Source organism: Hyperolius riggenbachi, chromosome 8, assembly GCF_040937935.1.
Source record: "Hyperolius riggenbachi isolate aHypRig1 chromosome 8, aHypRig1.pri, whole genome shotgun sequence".
Lineage (NCBI taxonomy): Eukaryota > Metazoa > Chordata > Amphibia > Anura > Hyperoliidae > Hyperolius > Hyperolius riggenbachi.
In genome coordinates this window covers 10,079,443-10,093,698 of record NC_090653.1, presented here as the reverse complement: position 1 = coordinate 10,093,698, position 14,256 = coordinate 10,079,443, and the positions used below count along the sequence as shown (strand labels likewise).

The window sequence follows — 14,256 nt, the reverse complement described above, 5'->3', positions numbered from 1 at the left end:
ATTTTTGTAGGGGGTGTGGCCTATATTCAGGGGCGGAGTTTAGGGTAAGTGAATGCCTGTGCCTATGGGCCTCTGAGGTGTCAATCCAGCCCTGTCTACCATAACATGTATGAAGTGCCATTCTGAGGATAGTGACAATGGCCTCAATTCACTAAACTTATCTCCTGTCTTTAATAACTCAATAACTACAGAGGAGGTAAATTAACTACAAAGGAGGTAAATTAACTACAGAGGAGGTAAACTAACTACAGGAGAGGTAACTTAAGGAATGAAGAGATAAGATAACTCTCTCACGTGTGGAGGTAAGTTTTCTCTTGCCTTATTATCTCTAGCATGATCTTAGTGAATTGAGACCTATGTTTGTAGCCAGGAATACTCTGACTACTCATATGGGCTGATGTGGCCTCCGAGGTAAAGCACACGTGTAAAATGGCGCAATACTGATGACTCTCAGATTTCCGGGAAAGTACTTGGCGATGACGGATCAGCTTCCAAATTCCGCACAATTTTGATTCCTGAGTTTTCGATTGGAAATCGCCCTTCCGCTGCAGAAATATGTTCGCAGAATACCGCGTTACCTAGACCAATCACAAAATGCAGGAATATTGGGCCAATCAGAAGGCAGAAGTGTATCGCGGTAGCCAATCGAAAATGTGGATTACGCGAGGGACGCTCAGTCAGATTCCGCGTAACTGAAATTCCCGCATTTCTAATCAGAAATTGGAATTCCACAAAATTCCAATTTACCGCAATTCGTGAATTTTAGCCCAATCACAGAACTCTGAGGCATTACACCAATCAGCGCACGCGGGAATTTTAGACAACACTGATTTTACAATTTCCGGGGTTTTTTTTGTCATTTTTTTGCATTTCTCTGTGCGACACTCCACAGCCCACTGACACCCAGAGATGTGCACACTACTCCTGCTGCCTCATTACGTTACAGGCACAGTACCACTCCAGTGCATTATTATGTCACTGTATTCTGATAGTACTATTGTATCTCTCTGTGTGACACCCCACAGCCCACTGACTCCCAGAGCTGTGTGCACACTACTGCTGTTACCTCATTACACTGCAGGCACAGTACCACTCCAGTGCATTATTATGTCACTGTATTCTGATAGTACTATTGTATCTCTCTGTGTGACACTCCACAGCCCACTGACACCCAGAGCTGTGTGCACACTACTGCTGTTACCTCATTACACTGCAGGCACAGAACCACTCCAGTGTATTATTATGTCACTGTACTCTGATAGTACTATTGTATCTCTCTGTGTGACACCCCACAGCCCACTGACACCCAGAGCTGTGTGCACACTACTGCTGTTACCTCATTACACTGCAGACACAGAACCACTCCAGTGTATTATTATGTCACTGTACTCTGATAGTACTATTGTATCTCTGTGTGTGTGACACTCCACAGCCCTCTGACACCCAGAGCTGTGTGCACACTACTGCTGTTACCTCATTACACTGCAGGCACAGGACCACTCCAGTGCATTATTATGTCACTGTACTCTGATAGTACTATTGTATCTCTCTGTGTGACACTCCACAGCCCACTGACACCCAGAGCTGTGTGCACACTACTGCTGTTACCTCATTACACTGCAGACACAGAACCACTCCAGTGTATTATTATGTCACTGTACTCTGATAGTACTATTGTATCTCTGTGTGTGTGACACTCCACAGCCCTCTGACACCCAGAGCTGTGTGCACACTACTGCTGTTACCTCATTACACTGCAGGCACAGGACCACTCCAGTGTATTATTATGTCACTGTATTCTGATAGTACTATTGTATCTCTCTGTGTGACACTCCACAGCCCACTGACACCCAGAGCTGTGTACACACTACTGCTGTTACCTCATTACACTGCAGGCACAGAACCACTCCAGTGCATTATTATGTCACTGTATTCTGATAGTACTATTGTATCTCTCTGTGTGACACTCCACAGCCCACTGACACCCAGAGCTGTGTGCACACTACTGCTGTTACCTCATTACACTGCAGGCACAGAACCACTCCAGTGTATTATTATGTCACTGTATTCTGATAGCACTATTGTATCTCTCTGTGTGATACACCCCACAGCCCACTGACACCCAGAGCTGTGCACACTACTGCTGTTACCTCATTACGTTACAGGCACAGTACCACTCCAGTGCATTATTATGTCACTGTATTCTGATAGTACTATTGCATCTCTCTGTGTGAGACTCCACAGCCCACTGACACCCAGAGCTGTGTACACACTACTGCTGTTACCTCATTATGTTACAGGCACAGAACCACTCCAGTGTATTATTATGTCACTGTATTCTGATAGTACTATTGCATTTCTCTGTGTGAGACACCCCACAGCCCGCTGACACCCAGAGCTGTGTGCACACTACTGCTGTTACCTCATTACACTGCAGGCACAGTACCACTCCAGTGCATTATTATGTCACTGTATTCTGATAGTACTATTGCATCTCTCTGTGTGAGACTCTCCACAGCCCACTGACACCCAGAGCTGTGCACACTACTGCTGTTACCTCATTACACTGCAGGCACAGAACCACTCCAGTGCATTATTATGTCACTGTATTCTGATAGTACTATTGTATCTCTGTGTGACACTCCACAGCCCACTGACACCCAGAGCTGTGCACACTACTGCTGTTACCTCATTAAGTTACAGACACAGAACCCCTCCAGTGCATTATTATGTCACTGTATTCTGATAGTACTATTGTATCTCTGTGTGAGACTCTCCACAGCCCACTGACACCCATAGCTGTGCGCACACTACTGCTGTTACCTCATTAAGTTACAGACACAGAACCCCTCCAGTGCATTATTATGTCACTGTATTCTGATAGTACTATTGCATCTCTCTGTGTGTGACACCCCACAGCCCACTGACACCCATAGCTGTGCGCAGACTACTGCTGTTACCTCATTAAGTTACAGACACAGAACCCCTCCAGTGCATTATTATGTCACTGTATTCTGATAGTACTATTGCATCTCTCTGTGTGTGACAATCCACAGCCCTCTGACACCCAGAGCTGTGTGCACACTACTGCTGTTGCCTCATTAAGTTACAGGCACAGAACCACGCCAGTGCATTATTATGTCACTGTATTCTGACAGTACTATTGCATCTCTCTGTGTGAGACACTCCACAGCCCACTGACACCCAGAGCTGTGTGCACACTACTGCTGTTGCCTCATTAAGTTACAGGCACAGAACCACGCCAGTGCATTATTATGTCACTGTATTCTGATAGCACTATTGCATCTCTCTGTGAGACACTCCACAGCCCACTGACACCCAGAGCTGTGTACACACTACTGCTGTTACCTCATTATGTTACAGGCACAGAACCACTCCAATGCATTATTATGTCACTGTATTCTGATAGTACTATTGCATTTCTCTGTGTGACACTCCACAGCCCACTGACACCCAGGGGTATATGTACCCAGTATATGTAGCCAGGTGTATATGTGCCCAGTATATGTAGGCAGGGGTATATGTCCCAGTATATGTAGGCAGGGGTATATGTCCCAGTATATGTAGGCAGATATATATGTCCCAGTATATGTAGGTAGGGGTATATGTCCCAGTATATGTAGGCATGTGTATATGTCCCAGTATATGTAGGTAGGGGTATATGTCCCAGTATATGTAGGCAGAGGTATATGTCCCAGTATATGTAGGCAGAGGTATATGTCCCAGTATATGTAGGCAGAGGTATATGTCCCAGTATATGTAGGCAGGGGGATATGTCCCAGTATATGTAGGCAGGGGGATATGTCCCAGTATATGTAGGCATGTGTATATGTCCCAGTATATGTAGGCAGGGGTATATGTCCCAGTATATGTAGGCAGGGGTATATGTCCCAGTATATGTAGGCATGTGTATATGTCCCAGTATATGTAGGTAGGGGTATATGTCCCAGTATATGTAGGCAGAGGTATATGTCCCAGTATATGTAGGCAGGGGGATATGTCCCAGTATATGTAGGCATGTGTATATGTCCCAGTATATGTAGGCAGGGGTATATGTCCCAGTATATGTAGGCAGGGGTATATGTCCCAGTATATGTAGGCAGGTGTATATGTCCCCAGTATATGTAGTCAGTGTGTATATGTCCCACTATATGTAGGCAGGTGTATATGTGTCCAGTATATGTAGTCAGGGGTATATGTGGCCAGTATATGTAGGCAGGTGTATATGTCCCAGTATATGTAGGCAGGGGTATATGTCCCCAGATTAGGTAGCCAGGTGTCCACCCAGCAGGAGGGGAGAAGCGCAGTGGAGGGAGAGCTATGGGGACAGTGGGGAAGGGCGGACGTCTCCCCCCCTTCCCTCACCTTAGGGTTAGGGGGCTCTCCCTCCCTCGCTGTTCCCTCCACAACTAATGTCCGGGTGGCTGGCAGCGGCGGGCGGAACTTACCTGCGTCTCGTCGCAGCGCGGGATGGATTTGCCGCTACTCTGGTCTGGTCCAGACCAGAGCAGCGGCTGCAGGACCCGAACTTCCGGCGCTGGAGCGAGACAGAGGTAAGTCCCGCCCGCTGCACCAGCCACCCGGACATTAGTTGTGGAGGGGAGAGTGAGGGAGGGAGAGCACTAAGGTGAGGGAAGGGGGGGGGAGGGAGATGGCCCCCGTTCTCCACCACTGCTCACAGCTCTCCCTCTTCTCTGCGCTGCTCCCCTCCCCAAAAAAAAAAACCCTGCAGCTCAGCTGGGCGCCCTTGGGGACCTAGCGCCCGGGGGCACCTGTCCTACCCCGACCCCCCCTAGCTACGCCCCGGTGAGACACTCCACAGCCCACTGACACCCAGAGCTGTGTGCACACACACTACTGCTGTTACTTCATTAAGTTGCAGGCACAGAACCACTGCAGTGCATTATTATGTCACTGTATTCTGATAGTACTATTGCATTTCTCTGTGTGAGGCCCAGTGCACACCAAGCGGTTTTTAATGCGATCCACCGGCTGCATCCGCCTGTAAAAACGCTTGGCTGATGTATTTCAATCAGATGGTGCACATTGGCGGTTTGAGGTTTGTAGCAAACCGCAAACGTGCCTCCTGCTGCAGATTTGCGGTTTGCGGCGGCATTTCTGCCTCAATGTAAAGTATAGGAAAAACGCAAACCGCTGTGAAAAACGCTAGATCAGAGCGGTTTGCCAGGCGTTTTTGTTACAGAAGCTGTTCAGTAACAGCTTTACTGTAACAATATATGAAATCTGCTACACAAAAATGCTCCAAAAAACGCCAGGCATGCCTAGAATCGCTCTGAAATCAGCTCCAAAAACCACTAGCGTCTTGTGGATCTGCTAGCGGTTTTTGTGTGCACTGGGCCTGAGACACTCCACAGCCCACCAACACCCAGAGCTGTGCATAATGTGATTTCTGAAATAAAAGCCAACTTTGTGTCAACTTCGTAATTTTTGGTGAGACTTTTGGCATGGATCCCCCTCCGGCATGCCCCCCTCCAGGTGTTAGAACCCTTGAAACAAGTTTTCCATCACTTTTGTGACCAGAAAGTCTTTGTAGGTTTTAAAATTCACCTGCCTGGAGTCTATGGCGGTTCTCCAGATTCACCTGTTCGCGACCACTTTTCGCAATATCTCTATTTAGCTGGTCATACACCGGTCGATGTCGATAACAGATAGATCCTTCTCAGATCATTATCTGATCATTATACGAAAAACGTACAACCATGCAGCACAATTCCGCACACCATGTGAATTTTCTTGTTGACAATCATTAGCTACTATGGCAAAAAAATGTGCGCGTTATTATGCAAAAACAAAGGCGCATAGCATCAGAAAATTTGTATTCGGAAGAACGTGCACATTTTCTGCAGACAAGTGTGGATCCTGCTTCAAATTTTGTGATGTAACTCAGGGAGAAGAAAGATTGTACAATGGGCAAACACTGACTAAATAAAATATATATATATATATATATATATATATATATATATATATATATATATATATATATATATATATATATATATATATATATATAAAAAAAGCAATTCTATTCATTACGCTATGTTCACTACAGTTGCTCTTTGACCACTTAAGCCTCTCTGGATGATTATATCCATCCAGATAGGCTGTGCTGCTGCCAGTGTGCGGTACGTGCAATCTGCGCGCTCCCACAGCCTGCCGTTAGCCCTGAGATCAATGAATGGGAATATAATTGCCATTCATTGATCTAAGTCCCCCGCAGAAAAACAGACAGCCTCTTATCAGAGGCCACAGTCTTTCTGCAGAAAAAAAAAAGTTTCCTGTCCTCCTAATGCTTCCTGGAAGCGAGATCGTTCGCTTCTAGGACTTTTTGACTGTGACCATCTTGTGGCCAAATAGGAAAATTACCCCCACATTAATTTCTAATTAAATAAATACATTAAATTACATTTAAAATTAGCTTTTTACCTCCCACACCAAAAACTACCCAAATAACATTTTTTATAAAAAAAAAAATACAAAAAAAATTAATATTAATAGTTACCTAAGGGTCTGATCATTTTGAATATGCATGTCAAAAGAGTATATTAATATAATGTTTTAAATTATAAGCTTGTAAATAGTGATGGACGCAAATTGAAAAAAATGCACCTTTATTTCCAAATAAAATATCGGCGCCATACATTGTGATAGGGACATAATTTCAACGGTGTAATAATGGTGACAAATGGGCAAATAAAATACATGGGTTTTAATTACGGTAGCATGTATTAATTTCAAACTATAATAAAAAACTGAGAAATAATATTTTTTTCAATTTCTTTCTTAATCTTCCTGTTCAAATGGATTTAGAATAAAATAATTCTTATCAAAATGTACCACCGAAAGAAAGCCTAAATGGTGGCGGAAAAAACAAGATATAGATCATTTCAGTGTGATAAGTAGTGATAAAGTTATTGGCTAATGAATGGGAGGAATTGCTCGGATGCATAAGGTGAACAACACTGTAGGCTGAAGTGGAGAAACTTTAGTGAAAAAGGGGGAAAAAATAACCACAATGGCTTCAATTCATCAAGCATTACCGCATTCGGTAATGCTGAAAACAGCTGACTTAAGGGAGCACTTTAGAAAATGTTAATTCATCAAAGCTGTTACCGAATGAGAAGCTGAAATGACAGAGCAATGAGATAAATTACCGACTTGTGCTAATTCATCAAGGTTCCCACATTGCGTACGTTAAAAAGGGGCGCTGGGAAAAAAGGGCGCCGGGTTTTTAACGATAAGCATGGATAACGTTTAAAAATGTATTGTACTGTATTTCGTTTAAAATTAATGTTTTTTAAAGTTATAAATCATTAAATAATGTGCATTAAATCGGCAATTGTAAAAACGTTAATCTTTCGTTTAAATACTGAAACGTATAATAACGTTAAAAATAAAAAATTACTAAGTAACCCTCCCTGTACCTACCCCTAACCCCTAGACCCCCCTGTTGATGCCTAAACCTAAGACCCCCCCCTGTTGGTGCCTAAGTAACCCTCCCTGTACCTACCCCTAACCCCTAGACCCCCCTGTTAGTGCCTAAACCTAAGACCCCCCTGTTGGTGCCTAAACCTAAGACCCCCCTGTTGGTGCCTAAACCTAAGACCCCCCTGTTGGTGCCTAAACCTAAGACCCCCCCTGTTGGTGCCACAACCTAAGACCCCCCTGTTGGTGCCTAAACCTAAGACCCCCCTGTTGGTTTTTTCGTTTAAAAATAATGTAAAAAAAATGTACTGTTTTTCGTTTAAAAATAATGTTTGAAAAAAAATATTGTACTGTTTTTCGTTTAAAAATAATATTTAAAAATGTATAAATCATTAAATAATGTGTAATCATGAGAAGCAGTAATAAAACATTAAGTCTCCGGGCGCCGCTTTTAAAACGTTATTTTTCACCGGCGCCCTTTTTTCCTATCGGGCGCCCATTAAACGATATTTATTATAGGAGTGAATGGCGGCGCCCGATTTGTCCACTAGCCTCAGGCGCCCGAATTTACTGTTTCCTCCCACATTCGCTAACACATTCGGTGATTATCTCCAGCTCTCCCCTGTCATAACAGGCTTCTGTGTGAATGTTTTCATGATTAGCAGGAGCAGGCAGCCAATAGAAACAGCCCCTGTTCTCCTGCAAGTGCCGCTGATAGGTGCTGATAGGTCACACAGGCTTCTCCACACAAGCTTCCAGACCCCCCAGGCAGTGAGCAGAGAGAACAGGACAAAATATATCCCCAGATTCCCTTCGGTGGTGTAACCCTTTCAGGCCCTGTTTGATAATGCAAAGATGCTGGTGGTGAAATCACCAAGCATGGCATTTGTAATGTCTCCAGGAAGTTCATCTACGTTGTGGCAAATAAGTCAAATGTTAAGAAACACTGATGGACAGATTCAGAGCAGCAGAGGCAGTATAAGGAACAGTAACTATAACACCTTTACATGTAAAGGGATGTCTGGATGCCTTCTATTGTTATCAGCTTGTAACAACACAGGGACATTCCAAGCTGCTCTGCACCACTCTGCTGTTATCCAACAGCCTTTGATGAATTGAAGCCGTAGAACTTCGGTAACTTAACGAACCTCTACCACACATGGGAAAATATTGATGAATTAGCACAGTGAAGTGTAAAATACCGAATGCGGTATTTTAAGGACTGGGGTTTTGTTATCGAACACCCTTTGATGAATTGAAGCCATTGTCTTCAATTCATCAAGCATTACCGCATTCGGTAATGCTGAAAACAGCTGACTTAACGGAGCACTTTAGAAAATGTTAATTCATCAAAGTTGTTACCGAATGAGAAGCTGAAATGACAGAGCAATGAGATAAATTACCGACTTGTGCTAATTCATCAAGGTTCCCACATTCGCTAACACATTCGGTGATTATCTCCAGCTTTCCCCTGTCGTTACAGGCTTCGAAAGCCTTCTGTGTGAATGTTTTCATGATTAGCAGGAGCAGGCAGCCAATAGAAACAGCCCCTGTTCTCCTGCAAGTGCCACTGATAGGTCACACAGGCTTCTCCACACAAGCTTCCAGACCCCCCAGGCAGTGAGCAGAGAGAATGCCACTGATAGGTCACACAGGCTTCTCCACACAAGCTTTCACACCCCCCAGGCAGTGAGCAGAGAGAACGGGACAAAATATATCCCCAGATTCCCTTCGGTGGTGTAACCCTTTCAGGCCCTGTTTGATAATGCAAAGATGCTGGTGGTGAAATCACCAAGCATGGCATTTGTAATGTCTCCAGGAAGTTCATCTACGTTGTGGCAAATAAGTGAAATGTTAAGAAAGACTGATGGACAGATTCAGAGCAGCAGAGGCAGTATAAGTAACAGTAACTATAACACGTTTACATGTAAAGGGATGTCTGGATGCCTTCTATTGTTATCAGCTTGTAACAACACAGGGACATTCCAAGCTGCTCTGCACCACTCTGCTGTTATCGGACAGCCTTTGATGAATTGAAGCCTAGTAGTTCGGTAACTTAACGAACCTCTACCACACATGGGAAAATATTGATGAATTAGCACAGTGAAGTGTAAAATACTGAATGCGGTATTTTAAGGACTGGGGTTTTGTTATCGAACACCCTTTGATGAATTGAAGCCAATATCAGCCATACAGCGCCCCCTGTTGATCTGTTTGAGAAAAGGTAAGGATTTCTCGTGGGAAAGGGGGTATCAGCTACTGATTGGGATGAAGTTCAATCCTTGGTTAGGGCTTGGTTACACTATGAGCATTTTCGGGGGTTTTTAAGCGCTTGCGATTTTGAAAATCGCCCTAAAAGCATTTGTGCAATGATTCGTTATGATAGCGTTAACATCTGCGTGTTTCGATTGCTTTCCGCTCACCAAAGCGCTGCCTGTACCATTTTCTGAGCGTTTTGGCTCAATGGAAGGTATAGAGAAATCGCTAAGCGCTTGAAAAACCGCTTTGTATAGCGATTTCCCCAGCACTTTTAAGAATAAATACATCGTATTTATTCTTTTCCGGGTCAGAGTTCACTTCCTGGCTGATGTCAGGAAGTGAAAAAACGAATCGCTTATCAAAAGCGCTTAGAAAAGCGCTTACACAAAATCACCCATTGCTCAAAAAACGCCGGGAATCCCTAGAAAAAAATTGTGCACAAAAATGCTCAGCGTTTGCGATAGCGCTGGGCGATTCATAAGGCCTATACAGTTCCTCTTTAAATACTTTTGGATTCCATCGAGATAATCCTTACAACTAACTATTTTACTTTCTTGGATGCCTTCTACTTGCAGTTACGAGGAACGGCGATGGGGACGCGGTTCGCACCGGCGTTCGCCAATTTGTATATGCAGGGCCGGGCCGAGGCATAGGCTGGAGAGGCTCCAGCCTCAGGGCGCAGTGTAGGAGGGGGCGCAAAATTCATTCAGCTGTCATTCCTAATTGTGTTTGAAGCAGAGAGAAATAAGAAAAGGGGATGCATGGCAGTGACTGCAAGCCAGATAACTAGAGATTAAGGTGTTGGGGAGGTTGTGGGCCCTGTGGTGCCTCTTAGTCTAATAGCAATCAGTGTGTGACGGCTGGGGTGGCAGGGATGAAGGGGCGCACTTTGGTGTCTCAGCCTTGGGTGCTGGAGGACCTTGTCCCGGCTCTGTGTATATGGGTTGGCTCGAAGACCAACTGGTGTGGTCTGAGGGCAACCCATATGGTGCGGACCTCGTCCTACATCGCCGTTTCATCGACGATATCATCTGTGTCTGGGAGGGTTCAGGAGATAGACTTCAGCAATATGTCGATTACCTGAACGCTAATACGTTTGGATTAACTTTCACCATGGATACTCATCCTACTGAGATCTACTTTTTAGATCTAGAAACTAAAATTGATCCGGTTTCTGCTGCAATTGTCACCACCAATTACTTCAAACCCACTGATCGAAACGGGTACCTAGACTTCAATAGTGCTCACTATAAACCGTGGTTAAAAAATGTCCCCTTTGGACAATTCAAACGCATTCGACGTAACTGTACACGTAATGAGGACTATGTTTTACAGTCGGAGATCCTTAAAACTCGATTTACCGAGAAACACTATCCACCAAAATTAATCGAAGCAGCATATAAAAAAGCGGCTACATTTTCCCAACGTGATTGTATTAAGGGTGATGATTGCAGCAGCGACCCTAGACAGACTGATACAAATCATAAGAAATTACCTATCATTATTAACTATTCTGGCCAGTCAATGGAATGTCGGGATATATTTAACCGTTTCTGGCCAATTTTGCTCAGTGACCCCATCCTTAAAACTACCCTGCCTGAGAAACCAAATGTGGTCTTTAGACGTGGTAAAAATATCACAGGATATATTGCACCTAGCAAATTGAAATCTCAACTACCCACCAATAAATGCAATAAAACAGTTCCGAATAAAGTGGGATGCTACGCATGCCGGTCCCGACGATGCCTATGTTGTAAGACAATAGTAGATGGAGCTAAGACCTTCGCTACCTCAGGATCTACACACTATACAATCAAATCTTATGTAACGTGTCAGAGCACCTACGTCATCTATCTACTAACCTGTCCTTGCAATTTGTTCTACATAGGAAGGACTTCACAAAAATTTCAAACTCGGCTCAATAAACATAGATCTAATATAAAAAAAAGGGGAGAGCAAGCATAGTGTTTCAAATCACTTTTTATTGGTTCATGGAAAAAAATTATAACCTTCTAAAAGCTACAATTATAGAACAAATTCCTATGGCCAATAAACATGAAAGATTTCACACCTTATGTAGGAGGGAATCATATTGGATACTTAAATTGGGGACCCTAGAACCAGATGGCCTTAATAAATGCTTAGAGGAAATACATTAGGAGGTATAGACTAGCTGGGACATTGTGGGCTTGGTTCGCAGGGGGGTGCTGGCTCTTGGCGCGGCCGTTTTCGCGCGGGTTTTCGTGTTGCGTGCGGTTGCGGATTTTTGCGCGGGGCGGTGTCGTTTTCACGTGAGTTTTTGCGCGGGAGCGATGTCGATTTTGCGCAGGGTTTCGCGTTTGCGCGCTGGGCCGTTGTCGTTTCGCGCGGGGGTTCGCGTGGGGGTGGCCGTGCTGGGAGTTGGCGCTCTTTTGTGGGTCAGGCCCCATATATTCCTTAATAGGGATATAGGATATTAATGCATACACTTTATATTTGATGACAATCAATCTCACTGTTCTGGTTCCTATTTTATTCCCCTCCCCTCTTTATTTACAAAGTATATAATGGAAGACTTGATTGTGAACAACAGGTATGTGTGGCTGTGGGGTACAGCCATTGGTAGGCAATCCCACATGCTACATATACATACATATGTGGATCTGTGTGCATGATGCCTGTTTTGTTTGTAACCATGTGAAATTGTGAGCAAATTCACATTATACCACTTCCCTTTCTTTATCTATATATACCCTAGGGAACCATTAATAGTACCCCATTATGGTGACTGATTATTGGGAAATTTCAATATTACTTTCCTCTTAAGATCGAGTAATTTAAATTAAGAAGATCCTTTCTAAAAAATGTTACTGCTATATATACAACTTTCAATTATTCAGTGATCTTTATAGTATTGTGATAAAGGAGCAGTTTTCTAACTCCTCCTTCTTATTTACATACTCCACCTAGTGGAAGTTACATCATTAGCACCACCTTTATGACCTCACACTATTTTGCATAGTACTGCCCATGTAATGTGGATTGGCCAATCCCAAAGAACCAATGTTTAGCATTTCCTATAAAAAGAGATGCCGCCATCTTGTTTTATATTAGCCTGATGAAACAGAGAACGTTTTCTCTGAGAAACGCGTTGTTTTTCCTAATAAATAAGCCCCCCTTTTATACCTTACTACCTCACCACTCTCCATTTTATTTGCGGCAAGTCAGCGGTTATATCTGCTAGCCGCACAATACTACTCAGTACGCTACTGACATCGCATAGACGCCGCTCACTCCCGTTTGGTCTTGCAAGGTGAGCGTGCGCCAGGATCTAACGTTTCGCCTGCCTACAGCCTCCCTGGAAGTGTCCAAACCGAGACCGTGACTCCCTGGTGGCCCTCCGGATTCCCCGCCTGGAGCTGGATCGTGAGCCTGGTCCCTGGCCCCCAAAGGGACAAACGCTATCAGAGGCTGTGTCCTACGAGCAGCCATTTCTGAACAGGTGAGACCTGTCCTTGGCAGGGTGAATGCTCTTATTTATTTGTCACTCAGAGCGCTCTCTCTTTTGCATGTTTTTACCTTTAAAGAGGAACTCCAGTGAAAATAATGTAGTAAAAAAAGTGCTTCATTTTTTTACAATAATTCTGTATAATGATTTAGTCAGTGTTTGCCCATTGTAAAATCTTTCCTCTCCCAGATTCACATTCTGACATGTATTACATGGTGACAGTTTTACTGTGGGCAGGTTATGTAGCTGCTTCTAGCTGTTTTGGCTGTTAGAGACAGCTGTAAACAGCTAATTCCTGTCTGTGAACATTGTTACATTGTGGCAGTTTGCCCAGAGTACCGCAGTCCCAGAGCTTCTTGTGGGAGGGGTTTCAGCACAAAATCAGCCATACAGCGCCCCCTGATGGTCTGTTTGTAAAAATCATTATATTTCTCATGTAAAAGGGGGTATCAGCTACTGATTGGGATAAAGTTCAATTCTAGGTTGGAGTTTCTCTTTAAATACTGAGCTCATAAGACGCCTTTGGAGCAACTGCCATCTTTATGTGATCCGTGACCTGTCTCTTTAATCACTTGAGGACCGCGGTGTTAAACCCCCCCCCCCCCCACAGAGCAGGCCATTTTTTACTAATTGGGCCACTGCAGCTTTAAGAACTAGCTGGGGGCCGCACAACGCACCACACGGGGGGGCCTTTTTTATCCCCACCAACAGAGCTTTCTGTTGGTGGGGTCTGATTGCTCCCCCAGTGTTTATTTATTTTTTATAAATATTTATGTTATTTATTTTTAAATAAAATTGTCTATTTTTTTTTATTTATTTTTGTACTCCACTCCCAAGAAGCCAGTCAGCGTGATCGGCTGTCATAGGCTATAGCGTATGAAAGCCAATTACTTCCCTGCCTCTGGAGAGATTGCCTTAGATCGCAGCTCTGTACAGGGTAATTAGATGGAGTTCCGAGCGGCAATCGCATCAGCGCGCGCGATCTCCTGTTATCCCCATTGAAGGCCATTCACGGCAATCGGACTGGAGTGGTCCTGGGGCTG

The 14,256-nt window shown here is 44.1% G+C and overlaps 1 protein-coding gene across 2 annotated transcripts in view; it reads right to left on the bottom strand.

The window, feature by feature from the left end:
* Window positions 1-14,256, bottom strand: part of LOC137528026 (xaa-Pro aminopeptidase 2-like) — a 124,793-nt gene that overhangs the window by 90,057 nt on the left and 20,480 nt on the right. The window lies entirely within an intron of this gene.